Source organism: Grampus griseus, assembly GCF_964374135.1.
Source record: "Grampus griseus genome assembly, chromosome: 13".
In the NCBI taxonomy this organism is placed as follows: domain Eukaryota; kingdom Metazoa; phylum Chordata; class Mammalia; order Artiodactyla; family Delphinidae; genus Grampus; species Grampus griseus.
Window position 1 is genome coordinate 37,329,958 of NC_139007.1, and position 13,699 is coordinate 37,343,656.

At 45.3% G+C, this 13,699-nt stretch overlaps 1 pseudogene across 1 annotated transcript; it reads right to left on the bottom strand.

The window, feature by feature from the left end:
* Positions 1 to 12,122: 12,122 nt before the first annotated feature.
* On the bottom strand, positions 12,123 to 13,699 carry LOC309831481 (annotated as a pseudogene). The gene is made up of 2 exons: positions 13,642 to 13,699; positions 12,123 to 12,614 (listed from the first exon to the last, which is right to left on the bottom strand). The product of its transcript is annotated as an uncharacterized misc_RNA (transcript).

Here is a 13,699-nt window from a genome sequence, read left to right on the forward strand (position 1 = left end):
TCAAGGTCCCCTTTATCTCCTTAGGGGAGCAGCACTGGGAGACCCCTTTATCCACTGGCCTTTCTGAATTACCAACATGTTGGCCTTAGTTCCCTTCAGTTTGTCTCCAGAAGTCTGGATAGTAAAGTTGTTCCAACTGATTCCAAATGGGCTAGTTAGGGCCCATTTAAAATTAATTGTTTAGGGCATGGGGTTGATAGACTAAGGCAGCTGGAGGCCTTTTGTATGGCATGCAAATTAGGAATGGCTTTTACATTTTTATTTTTATTTTTTTTGTGGTACGTGGGCCTCTCACCGCTGTGGCCTCTCCCGCTGCGGAGCACAGGCTCCGGACGCGCAGGCTCAGTGGCCATGGCTCACGGGCCCAGCCGCTCTGCGGCATGCGGTATCTTCCCAGACTGGGGCACGAACCTGTGTCCCCTGCATCGGCAGGCGGACTCTCAACCACTGCGCCACCAGGGAAGCCCGGCTTTTACATTTTTAAAGGGTTGTTTTAAAAAAAGAGAAAGGAACATATGGCAGAGACCTTATGTAGCCCACGAAGCATAAAATATTTACATTGACCTACAGAAAGAAAGTGATGACCCTCCCTGATTTAAGCGATGGTTTACTTTTCAGGTGAAAGTAGAAAATACACAGATTTTATCAGTAAAGAGAATAAAGAATCAGAGACTAATTATTCTAATTCTCAAGAAAGTGTTATAAAAGGGACTAAAAAAATAGAGTAGTAATAGAAAGGACACACACATAATACACATCATCTAAGAAAAGGGCATCTGCATAAATAAATTGGTTTGTAGATTCCCAGGAGCAGTGTGCTAGCACTGGAAGGGTTGGCTCAAATAGACTTATTAGACTCTGTTGTGTCATAAAGACCGACTATGTCTGGGTCCTTTTATTTGCCCTCCAGGAATTCTTGAGAATTCAGGTTAACTGATACAGAAGGGAAACTTCTGTAGCCCCAAACAGTGAGATGTTTGGTCACATGAGTCTGGAAGTCTTACCAGCTCAGATTTCAGAGGAACTCAGGAAAATTGATTTTTATTTGAAAGCTTAAATCAGCTCTCAGGAAGCAATAATATATACTGTGCAGTGTAACAGAAGGAATTTTTCTATTTTACCACTTGTTAATTAGGCTTTTACATCAGTGAAAATAGTATAATTAATTTCAACACGAGTTAATTATGAGTTTTAATTTAGGAGATTATAGTAATGATGATGCTTTTTCTCATTTTCTTCACCTCTCTGTGCCTTTCTATCGCTCCTTCCCTGCCACCCTCTCTCCCTCCCTTCTCTTGATTGCTCTTTGGAAAGTAATAGAAAGCCAACTAAGTCTTGCATGGTGAGGGGCGCATGACCTAGTGATATATGTCAGGGGTCCTAGTGTTCAGGCCCTGTCTTGCCCTTAGCAAGTTTGGTTACCTTGGTGATATTCTGGCCTTAACCTCTCTGAGCTTCAGCTTCTTCACTGGTCAGGAAGGGATCCGGATACTAATTTCCTTACCTTGTTGAGTTCAGTCTTCAGAAGAGTTAAAGTGTGTTGTGTGAGGCAAGACGAGTTGATAGTAGCTAGAAAGCAGGAAGGCCCATTTGAAAGGCTGTTGGAAGCTCTGTTGGTAATTAAGTACCTCACCTTAGCTGGTGGGATTTGACCCATTACAGGCTTCTCTGTTTTTAAAAATCAAAATAAGCAAAAAGACGTCTGATGGTGGAGAATGTTGGTTTGGTCATACCACATGGCAAAAACTGATCTCTCATAGTTGTCTACAGCACAAGGGATTTAGAACATATTTATGAAACAGCAGAAACAAAAGCAATTCATAAAGATTTATGGAACTCTTGCAGCTCACTCTATGATAGCTGCTTTATAAATGCCATCCTGGCAAGGCCTCCTCAGTGAACATGTGACCAACATGATGAAAAACTTAAAAGATTTGGATGTTTCTAACTCAGTGCTTCTCAACCTGGCATGATTTTACCCCCCCGGGGACATTTGGCAATGTCTGGAGATATTTTTGTCACAACTGAGGGGGAGGGGGTGGGATGGGCGTCAAATGGGTAGAGACAGGTGACGCTGCTAAACATCCTACAGTGTACAGATAGTCCCCACAACACAGAATGATCAGACCTTACATGTCAGTGCTACTGAGGCTGAGATGCCCTGCTCTAATGGGGTGACAAGAATTCTTTTTTTCAATAGGTCTGGCTTTCACAGCAATCAGACAAAAAAGAAATAAAAGATATCCACATCGGAAGGGAAGAGGTAAAACTGTTATTATATGCAGATGACATGATACTCTCTATACAGAATACCCTGAGACTTCACACAAAAACTATTAGAACTGATAAATGAATTCAACAAGATAGCAGGATACAAGACTAATATACAGAAACCTGTTGCATTTCTTTACACTAACAAATATCAGAAAGTTAAAAAAAAAAATCTCGTTTAAAATCACTTCAAAAGGAAAACAAAAACACGCAGTGGTTGAGAGTCCGCCTGCTGATGCAGGGAACACGAGTTCGTGCCCCGTTCTGGGAAGATCCCATATGCCGCGGAGCGGCTGGGCCTGTGAGCCATGGCCGCTGAGCCTGTGCGTCCGGAGCCTGTGCTCCGCAACGGAAGAGGCCACAACAGTGAGAGGCCCGCATACCGCAAAAAAAAAAACCACCAAAAAACAAACAAAAAAAACCACAAAAAAAACCCAAATACCTAGGGGCTTCCCTGGTGGCGCAGTGGTTAAGAATCCGCCTGCCAGTGCAGGGGACACGGGTTTGAGGCCTGGTCCGGGAAGATCCCACATGCTGCAGAGCAACTAAGCCTGTGAGCCACAACTCCCGAGCCTGTGCTCTAGAGCCCACGAGGCACAAGTACTGAAGCCTGCGTGCCTAGAGCCTGTGCTCCACAGCAAGAGAGGCCACCACAGTGAGAAGCCCGTGCACCACAACAAAGAGTAGCCCCCACTTGCCGCAACTAGAGAAAGTCTGCGCACAGCAATGAAGACCCAACGCAGCCAAAAATAAATAAAATTAAAAAACAAAAAACCACAAATACCTAGGAATAAACCTAACCAAAGAGATTAAAGACTTATACGCTGAGAACTATAACACATTGGTAAAGGAAATTGAAGATGATTCAAGGAAATGAAAAGATATCCCATGTTCTTGGATTGGAAGGATTAATATTGTTAAATTAATATTGTTAAAATGGCCATACTACCCAAAGCAATCTACAGATTGAATGCAATCCATATCAAATTACCCATGACATTTTTCACAGAACTAGGACAAATAATCCTAAAATTTATGTAGAACTACAAAAGCAATCCTGAGGAAAAAGAATGAAGCTGAAGGCATAATCCTTACTTCAGACAGTACTAGAAACTTACAGTAATCAAAACAGTGTGGTATTGGCACAAAAACACATATAGATCAATGTACAGAATAGAGAGCCTAGAAATAAACACACACTTATGGTCAGTCTTAAACAAAAGAGGCAAGAATATACGATGGAGAAAAGACAGTCTCTTCGGCAAGTGGTGTTGGGAAAGTTGGATAGCCGCATGTAAATCAATGAAGTTAGGACACACCCTCACACCATACACAAAAATAAACTTGGAATGGCTTAAAAATACAAGACATGACACCATAAAACTCCTGGAAGGTAACATAGGCAAAACATTCTTTGACATAAGTCATACCAACGTTTTCTTAGGTCAGTTTACCAAGGCTATAGAAATAAAAGCAGGGGCTTCCCTGGTGGCGCAGTGGTTAAGAATCCGCCTGCCAATACAGGGGACATGGGTTCGAGCCCTGGTCCGGGAAGAGCCCACATGCTGTGGAGCAACTAAGCCCGTGTGCCACAGCTACTGAAGCCTGTGCGCCTGGAGCCTGTGCTCCGCAACAAGAGAAGCCACTGCAATGAGAAGCCCTTGGCAACTAGAGAAAGCCCGTGCACAGCCACGGAAGACCTGACGCAGCCAATAAATAAATAAAATTATTTAAAAAAAAATAAAAGCAAAAATAAATGGGGCCTAATCAAACTTATAAGGGTTTTTTAAAATATATATTTATTTATTTATTTGGCTGCGCTGGCTCTTTGCTGCTGCATGCGGGATCTTCGTTGAGGTGTGCAGGATCTTTAGTTGCAGCATGTGGGATCTATTTCCCTGACCAGGGATCGAACCCAGGCCCCCTGCATTGGGAGTGTGGAGTCTTAGCCACTGGACCACCAGGGAAGCCCCCAAACTTTTTTAAAAAATTAATTAATTTATTTTTGGCTGCATTGGGTCTTTGTTGCTGCACGCAGGCTTTCTCTAGTTGCAGCGAGTAGGGGCTACTCTTTGATGTGGTGTGTGGGCTTCTTATTGCGGTGGCTTCTCTTGTTGTGGAACATGGGCTCTAGGCACGTGGGTTTCAGTAGTTGTGGCATGCGGGCTCTAGAGCGCAGGCTCAGTAGTTGTGGCGCATGGGCTCAGTTGCTCTGCGGCATGTGGAATCTTCCTGGACCAGGGTTCAAACCCGTGTCCCCTGCATTGGCAGGCAGATTCTTAACCACTGCGCCACCAGGGAAGTCCGGGAAGTCCCCAAACTTACAAGCTTTTGCACAACAAAGGAAACCATAAACAAAAAAGGAAAAGACAACCTACGGACTGGGAGAAAATATTTGTAAATGATGTGACCAACAAGGGCTTAATTTCCAAAATATACAAACAGCTCATACAACTCAATAACAAAAACCAAACATGCAATCAAAAAATGAGCAGACCTAAATAGACATTTCTCCAAAGAAGACGTACAGATGGCCAACAGGCACGTGAAAAGATGCTCAACATCGCTAATTATAGAAATGTGAATCAAAACTACAGTGAGGTACCACCTCATACAGGTCAGAATGGCCATGATTAAAAAGTCCATGAACAGGGCTTCCCTGGTGGCACAGTGGTTAAGAATCCTCCTGCCAATGCAGAGCACACGGGTTCAAGCCCTGGTCTAGGAAGATCCCACATGCCACAGAGCAACTAAGCCCGTGTGCCACAACTACTGAAGCCCGCGTGCCTAGAGCCCGTGCTCCGCAACAACAGAAGTCACCACAATGAGAAGCCTGTGCACTGTGATGAAGAGTAGCCCCCACTCGCCGCAACTAGAGGAAGCCTGCACACAGCAACGAAGACCCAATGCAGCCAATAAATAAAGAATAAAATATATTCTTTAAAAAAAAAGTCCATAAACAATAAATGCTGGAGAGGGTGCGGAGAAAAGGGAACCCACCTACACTGTTGGTGTGGGAATGTAAGTTGGTGCAGCCACTATGGAAAACGGTATGGAGCTTCCTCAAAAAACTAATAATAGAGTTGCCATATGATCCAGAAATCCCACTCCTGGGCATATATCCAGAGAAAACACTATTTGAAAAGATGCATGCACCCCAATGTTTATTGCAGCACTATTTACAATAGCCAAGACATGGAAACAACCCAAGTGCCCATTGACAGATGAATGGATAAAGAAGTGGTATATATATATATACAATGGAATAAGATTCAGCCATAAAAAAAGAATGAAATATTGCCATTTGCAGCAACATGGATGGACACAGAGATTATCATCATACTAAGTGAAGTCAGAGAAAGACATATCACTTATATGTGGAATCTAAAAAATAATACAAATGAACTTATTTACAAAACAGAAACAGACTCACAGACATAGAAAACAAATTTATGGTTACCAAAGGAGAGGAGGGGCAAATTCGGAGTATGGGATTAACAGATACAATCTACTATACATAAAATAGATAAACAATAAGGATTTACTGCATAGCACAGGGAAATACATTCAATATCTTATATAATGGAAAAGAATCTGAAAAACGTATACATATATATATGTGTGGGTATATATATGTATATATATATATTTGGATCACTTTGCTGTACAACTGAAACTAACACAATATTGTAAATCAACTATACTTCAATTAAAAAAATAATAAAAATAAAAAATGTCTGGCTTTCCCAGGAAAGTCTGAAAATGCTTCTAGTGTAGGTTTGCAGTTTTTTAAGGATGAACAATTTAAAGTTATGACTATTTTTGTAGAGCAGGGGTCCCCAACCCCTGGGCCGCGGACTGGTACCAGTCTGAGGCCTGTTAGGAACCGGGCCGCACAGTAGGAGGTGAGTGGCGGGCGAGCAAGCGAAACTTCATCTGCCGCTCCCCATTGCTCCCCATAGCTCGCACTGCCACATGAACCCAACACCCACCCCCCTGGCCGTGGAAAATTTGTCTTCCATGAAACCAGTCCCTGGTGCCAAAAAGTTGGGGACTGCTGCCGTAGAGGCCTATCCAATCCTTTTACCAGTAATGGTTAATCCCTTCAAAGAAATAGCTCTCCCCTGGGCAGTGTGACGCTAATTGCATTTCTCTGCCAAATAGCATTTACCACGTTCCATGGAAAATTATATAGACGGCTAGGCAATAGTTTCATTATTTTTTTTTTAGCATTTTGGGGAGAAAAGTAGACATTTTGGGGAAAATTCTTAGGTCATGGTTTATTTGGTCAATAATGATTGAGGGAATAGAAACTACCATTTTTCAAGAAACTAAAAACAAAACAGATTTCCTTTGGAGAGGTGGTGTATATTCTGTGAACTTTCTTAAAGGGTGTGCAATGTACACGAGGCAAGTAAAGAGACACTCTACGGAAGTCCTGCCTTATCTTGGTCGTATGTATTTTGGCTTTCAAAAAGTTACTGTCAGAATTAGATAGATAACCAACAAGGACCTACTGTATAGCACAGGGAACTCTACTGAATATTCTGGGATAACTTAGAAAAGAATCTAAAAAGGAGTGAATATATGTATATGTATAACAATCACTTTGCTGTACACCTGAAACTAACACAACATTGTAAATCAACTATACTCCAATAAAATAAAAATAAAAAAAGTAAAAAGTTACTGCCAGGGTTATCAGTCGGCTTACTGACCATCTTGAGAAATTAGAAACTCCATCGAGCAGACTCCATAGAGCAGAATGTGAGCATCTCCCAAATGGCTTCCGAGTCATATGGGTGGCTTAAGATGAGCCATGGTAGCAGGATTTTCACCTTGGAAATCAGCAAGCACCGTGAAACAGAATGGATTTTTCCCTTGGAGAGCCAGTTGTCACACATTTACCAGCACACCCCTGGGTGGAATGGGGAGGTGCACCCACAAGAGTTTCCACTGGGAGATGCCGGGGCACCAGCACCCACCCTCCAAGTTCTTCTTTCAAGTTATCTTTTCTCTTTTCTTGTTCTCACATCGTTCCACATGTCCTCCTCCCTTACTTTAGCTAACCATTCTAATGTGCTTAATGTGTATCTTTTTGTTGGTATGCAGTCTTATAAAATGTTTTGTTCTGTGCACATATTATAAATATATTTATATATTATAATTATTATATTATAAATAAAATAAAATATATTTTAAATTTCATAAATGACATTACTATATATTTCATTTTGTATCTTACTTTCTTCACTAAGCCCATCCATGGCACTCTAGGCACATCTAATCCATTGCTTCTCACTGCTGCATAATAAATACTGAAGTACATCCACCACATTTTGCCCATCCACTCTCCCAGTGACATTCTCCCACCCAACTCCCCTCACCACAAAAACCACAGTGCTGCTTTCTCTCCAGGTTGGCTGCACCAGGCTGCCCTCCCACCAGCAATACCCAAAGTACCTATAGACTCATAGCCTCACCCAGCCCCTGGCATGACCCAGCTTTCTAATTTTTGCCAGTCTAATTATGAGTATAAAGAGATACAGTTAGTTTGACATACACTCTTTGTAAGTTCTCTCCACAGCCTGTGCTTCTGCCTTTTGGTAGCTGCTACAACCAGTCTGTGCTTGGCATTTCTCTGAGGGCTCTGAAATTGGACACAGCTTTCTGAGACGGCCACTCTCCTGTCCTCTCAAAGACACGCTTGATGGCCCGTTCTTGTTTTAAGATTTTTTTGTTTGTTATTAGTTAACAGACCAGGTATGTCAAAAGATGGATGGTGAAAGTCAACAATTTTGCAAGATCCTGAGGACATGGGTCACTCACAATGCACTTCTTGATTCCCTTGTGGAGATGTCAACTGTATCCAATGGACCTTCGATCCTGGGACTTTATCCTTAAAGTTGGAGGAACCTTCCCTAGGCCAGACAAGTGAAGGCCCAAAGACTGATTGCAGTCAGAGTAGAACAGCAAGTATCTAAAATGGGCAATTTCTGTTTAGAAGTCTGGACTGGTAAAGCCCATTTCTGGAGTCCCACTCAGAGGGGTTGCTTATATTAGATACTTCCCCACAGAATGTGTAGGGAATTTTCTTTAGGATTGTAGGGGAAATCCCTTAACTCTTGATTCTGAGACAGATAAATCTAAGGTGAGGCTACAATAATAGCAGCCAATTCTTTGGACTCAAGCAATCAGTATTAATTACCTGAAGACAAGGCAGCCGTCACCATATGCTGAAGGATATGCCTTGTCATGCCTGGCACCATGCCTGCACTGCGATATCAGCTGGTCAGATACAATGGGGAGACTTGGGTTTAATACCTCACGTCAGAAAGAGCAGGATACCTAGCAACTGTGTTTCAGCCTGTGAGAGACAGGAGACTCAGGAACCTGCACTCCGGCAGGTGTACCTCAGACCAAAGCCTGACCCTGTCCTCCTGCCACGGCCTCAGCCGTCTGCACCCGGGCAGAGCCGATGTCCTCAACCTGCTTATACCCACATGCATCTTGAAAATCAACCGAAGGCAAGAGGCATCATGTTTTATACTGTTTACCATCAGACCCTTCTCTCCAAGCTCAAACAGGCTTCGTACCTACCAACGAACAAGGCTTGCTAGAATCATGAAACGGTGCCCAGGAGATAGTAGAGGTTACAAATATTTTTGCTAAATGAATGAACTTCCTTTAGAGGCAGAGATGATTCTTAACTGCATGCCTTGTTCTATTTCCTGTGGCATTGAGAGGTTTCCTGAGTCAGATACTCTGACTGGGGTGGATCCAGAAGCTCAGCGACTGTGGACAGTCAGCAAAACCCCAAGTTAAACAGCCGGGAACCACCAGGCAGACAGACGAACAGATTTAGTCCACACAGCTACATAAGCGGCAGCGTGGAAATCAAGAGCACAAACTGGGGAGCCAGCCTGGCCATCATTAGAGGCTCCCAGCTCTGCCAGCATTGTGACCTTGACCAAGTTACTTAATCTCCAAAAGGATCCCCATCTGTAAGATGGGGAATACAAATATCTATCCCACAGGGTTTCCGTGAGGAATAAATGAAATAACGTACGTCACATCCCTAGCACATTCCTGACCCATTGCAGGAGCTTAGAGACTGGGAGCTCTTCTGAAAAACACGACTCCCTATAATTTAAGGTCCCACCGTCACTTCTGAATACACAGCTGCCACACCGCAGAAGCTTCTGGAAGGAAAAGCTGTGGCATTCCATGTTCTCAACCTCTGTCAAGGACACAGTTCACCATCTGGACTACACACTCTAGAACAAACAAATTCCTGCTCTTTAAAATAAAAGCAATGGGGCTTCCCTGGTGGCGCAGTGGTTGAGAGTCCGCCTGCCGATGCAGGGGACACGGGTTCGTGCCCCGGTCCGGGAAGATCCCACATAACGCGGAGCGGCTGGGCCCGTGAGCCATGGCCGCTGAGCCTGCGCATCCGGAGCCTGTGCTCCGCAACGGGAGAGGCCACAACAATAAGACGCCCACATACCGCAAAAAAAAAAAAAAAAAAGCAATGGACAGGCCTCCCCCTGCAGAAATGTTCTGGCAAAAGCTACCACGTTTGGCCAGTGACCCTAAGCCCTGATGCTGAAGCATTTGTAAACCTGCCTCTTCCCACTGACCTGAAAGCTAAGATTTCGTTTATCACTAGTTAAGAAGTCAGGATGGCAAGGTGACTAGAACACCAGCAGAGGAAGGCAGCCTTACTGGGCTGAGAAGGCAGAGTTCAACGATTGTATCAGAACAGAATATTCCCCTCCCTACTTAGAACAGGTGAAGAGTTTCTTCTTTTCGTACGGATCCAAGGACAATTTGGTGAAAACAAAGTCATCCAGCCCTGGACTAATTCTGCAGGTTCACGAAACTCCTCCTCCTCCTCTAGTTCCAGCCCCATTGGCTTCCTTTTATTGTTTCCTAAGGGGTTCTTCTTGTACCCCAAAGCTTGTTTGCATGCTGAACTTTTCACCTAATTAATTCCTCATTTTCAAATCTAGGCTAGTCATCCATTTCCTTGGGGAAGTTTTTTTTTTTTTTTTTTTTTTTTTTCGGTACGCGGGCCTCTCATTGCTGTGGCCTCTCCCGTTGCGGAGCACAGGCTCCGGACGTGCAGGTTCAGCGGCCATGACTCACGGGCCCAGCCGCACCGCGGCATGTGGGATCTTCCCGGACCGGGGCACAAACCCGTGTCCCCCGCATCGGCAGGCAGACTCTCAACCACTGCGCCACCAGGGGAGCCCGGGGAAGTTTTTCCTGACAACTCCAACAAGGACCAGTCTACCTGTTTCACAGTATTAAGTACTCCTCATTAGTAAACTTATAATTTGTAATTTTAAAAAAGGTCAGTTTTATTTGAACACAACAGGAAACCACTTATTTCAGCTCAGATCTATTTCTACTAATCAGTAAAGTGCTAAGCCTTCAGTTTCTGAGATGTACACAGTGTATTTTTTGAAGTCACTGTCATGCAGTGGTTCTGCAGCCCCTGGACACAGCACCAGCACGACCTGGGAACTCTTTAGAAATGCAAATGCTTAGGCACCACCCCAGTCAGACAGAATCAGAACCCCTGGGGTAACGTGCCCTCTGGTGGTTCTGCCCCTTAGTGGATGCTGATGGAGTCCCACCCAGATTCCCTTTCCAGCGCACCCATGCCCTTGCTGCTGAGAGCCAGCTAACCACTCACAATGGCCCTTCTGGAACACTGCCCTTGGCAAAGGGAGCCACCCTGCCAGGCGAGCTACCCCTCTCCCTGGAGAAGACCTCACCGACCAACTGGCCCCTTTGCTGCACCTGGTACTAATTCTGCCAAACAATTCATGTTCTAGGGCCTCCCAGTGGCTGGCAATGAGGCCAGACTGCAGAGGAGACCACACTCTCGCTCACAGCCTTCCCTGGGCCCGTCCTGCTTCCCATCTCCTGGGAGCATGTCCTCAGTCAATTGCACAAGAATCCTAGTCTCAGGCTCTGCTCCCTAAGGAATCTGATCCATGGCAGTCACTTTCACTATCTCAAAAAATTTACTCTTACCAGAACATGTCTGTCCACAACTGCCACAATTATTTCACCCAGGGCAGTTTGAGAACCGGCACCCCCATATCTAAGATCAGACAAACTGGGGCTTAGAGGATGTGGGTGACAGGACACCACTGACTTGTAACTGGTTTCGGGTCTGAATCTCTGTGTATTGTGTGTGGCTCAGGGGTGTTTAGTTTCTGAGATGGTACGGCGGAACGAGACAAACTTGGGTTCAAATCCTGACACTGAAGTTTGCCAGTTGTGTGAACTTGGCCGGTAAACCTTTCTGCTACCTCACCACAAGACGGAGATAATGGCATTGCCCAAGACACTGAGTTTTTATGAGAATTAAATGAGATAACACACATACCCTTCAGGGCCTTAGCTTTCTTGTCTCAACCGGCTTAATTAGGGAACTTACGTCACAGGGTTCCGGGATGATTGCAAGCCGCGATCCAGGTGCAACTCTCAGCGGTGTGCCTCGGCACTGTTGTATATACTCAATGAATGTTAGGTATGCCCAACACTGCCGTCACAGCAAGCAGACAATGAATGTTCGTTCCCACCACTGGCCGAAGGATTTTAGATTTCTCTGGAAGCTCTCTTAAAGAGTCCATTGCATCCCACCGTTCCAAACTTCAGGATAATTTGGTGTGGCGCTCTTATTTCTGAGAACTGCTTTTACAAGTGAAACCACATATACTGAAATTCTCTGATTTTTTTTTTTTTGCAAGACCAACAGAAGCAAAGCAAAAACAGAAGCAAAGAGTTCAGCTTTTTTTTTTTAACAGTTCAGCTTTTTGTTAAATGTGTTACGTTTAGTCAAAAAAAAAAAAGCCTGTGTCATCATCAGACTCCTCAGATTCTTCTTTCTTTGCTTCTGCTTTCTTCTCCTCAGCTGGGGCAGCGGCGCTGGAGTGGGCAGGACCGCCTGCTTCTCCTGCTGGACCGGTCCGCCTGCCCCCCACCTTGCAGATGAGGCTCCCGAGGTTGACACTGGCCAGAGCCTCGGCAAACAAGCCTGGCCAGAAAGGCTCGACATTTACGCGGGCTGCTTTAATGAGAGCATTGATCTTACCCTCCGTGGCCGTCACGTCACTCGCCGTGCAGACCGGGGGCCGAGTAGATGCAGGCGAGCTCGGAGACCGAGGCCGTGGCGCGGGCGAGCGCTGGGCGGCGGGATGCCGGCCGCGGCGCCAGTCGCGGCGCCAGTCGCGGCTGAAGGGCGGGCCTCACCCCCGTGCGGCCTCCGCTTCCTCGGAAGCACCGAGCACCTTCTCGGCAGCTGAGGAAAGGCACTTTTTTCTTTTCTTTTGGTCGAAAACAAAGATACCCACAGCCAGAACGGACCTAAAGAATTTAGCCTTCCTTCAAGTCTTGCTTAGACCTGCTCACGGAGTAAATGTCTGAGGCTCCAGCCCCGACCAGCCCTGACCTGCGCGAGGCTTACAGCACAGGTGTCAGGACTCAGGACTGAGCGCTCACGCCCTGGAGGCGGCGGGCTCCAATCGCAGGCCACGACTCACTTCAGGCCGCGCGAACCCCGGGTCCAAAACAGTGTTGCTCTGATAGCTTGAAACCTTATTTTCACTGTGAAATAGTATTTAATGATTTATAATTCGCCAAAGAGGCGAGAAAAAAACATGCATCCTTTTGTTACCAGTTAATAATACGTTAGCTTTGAGGAACGAAATCTCATTTAATCCAAAGTGGAAAAAAAAGAGTGAACTGAAGCTCTGCTAGTTTAGCAGCAGGGCGGGTCTGGCACCCGACCAGGAAAGGGGGGCAGTCAGCCGCGCCCCTACTGCATGGCCAGGAAGCGGTTTGTGTGGAGACGTCTCAGTCACTCGGCTGTGACAAACTGCACCCCGATAGCCAGAGCGCGTTAAGTCCGAGAGGCCGAGGTGCCCCGAGTGCCCGCGCCCTCCCCGGGGACGAGGGGGGAGGGGGGAGGCCGCACGCAAAGACAGACAGACCCAGACGTTCCGAGAGACCTCTGCCTTAAGAAAATAAGATGTTACGAGACCATATATTTTCTATTTTTATAACATTTTATATAACTCATAAAACAGTGCTTGTATAAAAATTCACACAAAGTTGCTAGAGAGCATACAATTTCCAAAAATGTCCTGGGTTTTTGTTACATTCAGTTTTCTAAGGATGCACTCAAATCAATGGTAAAATGCAGACATTATGCGATATTTCATTATCTTTGGTAAAACTATACTCATTATTTTGTCTCCTCACAGTATTAATTCTGACATCCACTTCGTGCAGGGTCTGCTGTCACTAGGATGTCAGAAGAACGTTAAGGCTGGATCTACAAGAGGCAAGTACCTCCACGTGACAGTCGGAGCCCCTCGGCCCCCGCCCCCTGCCCACTCCGTATCACCAT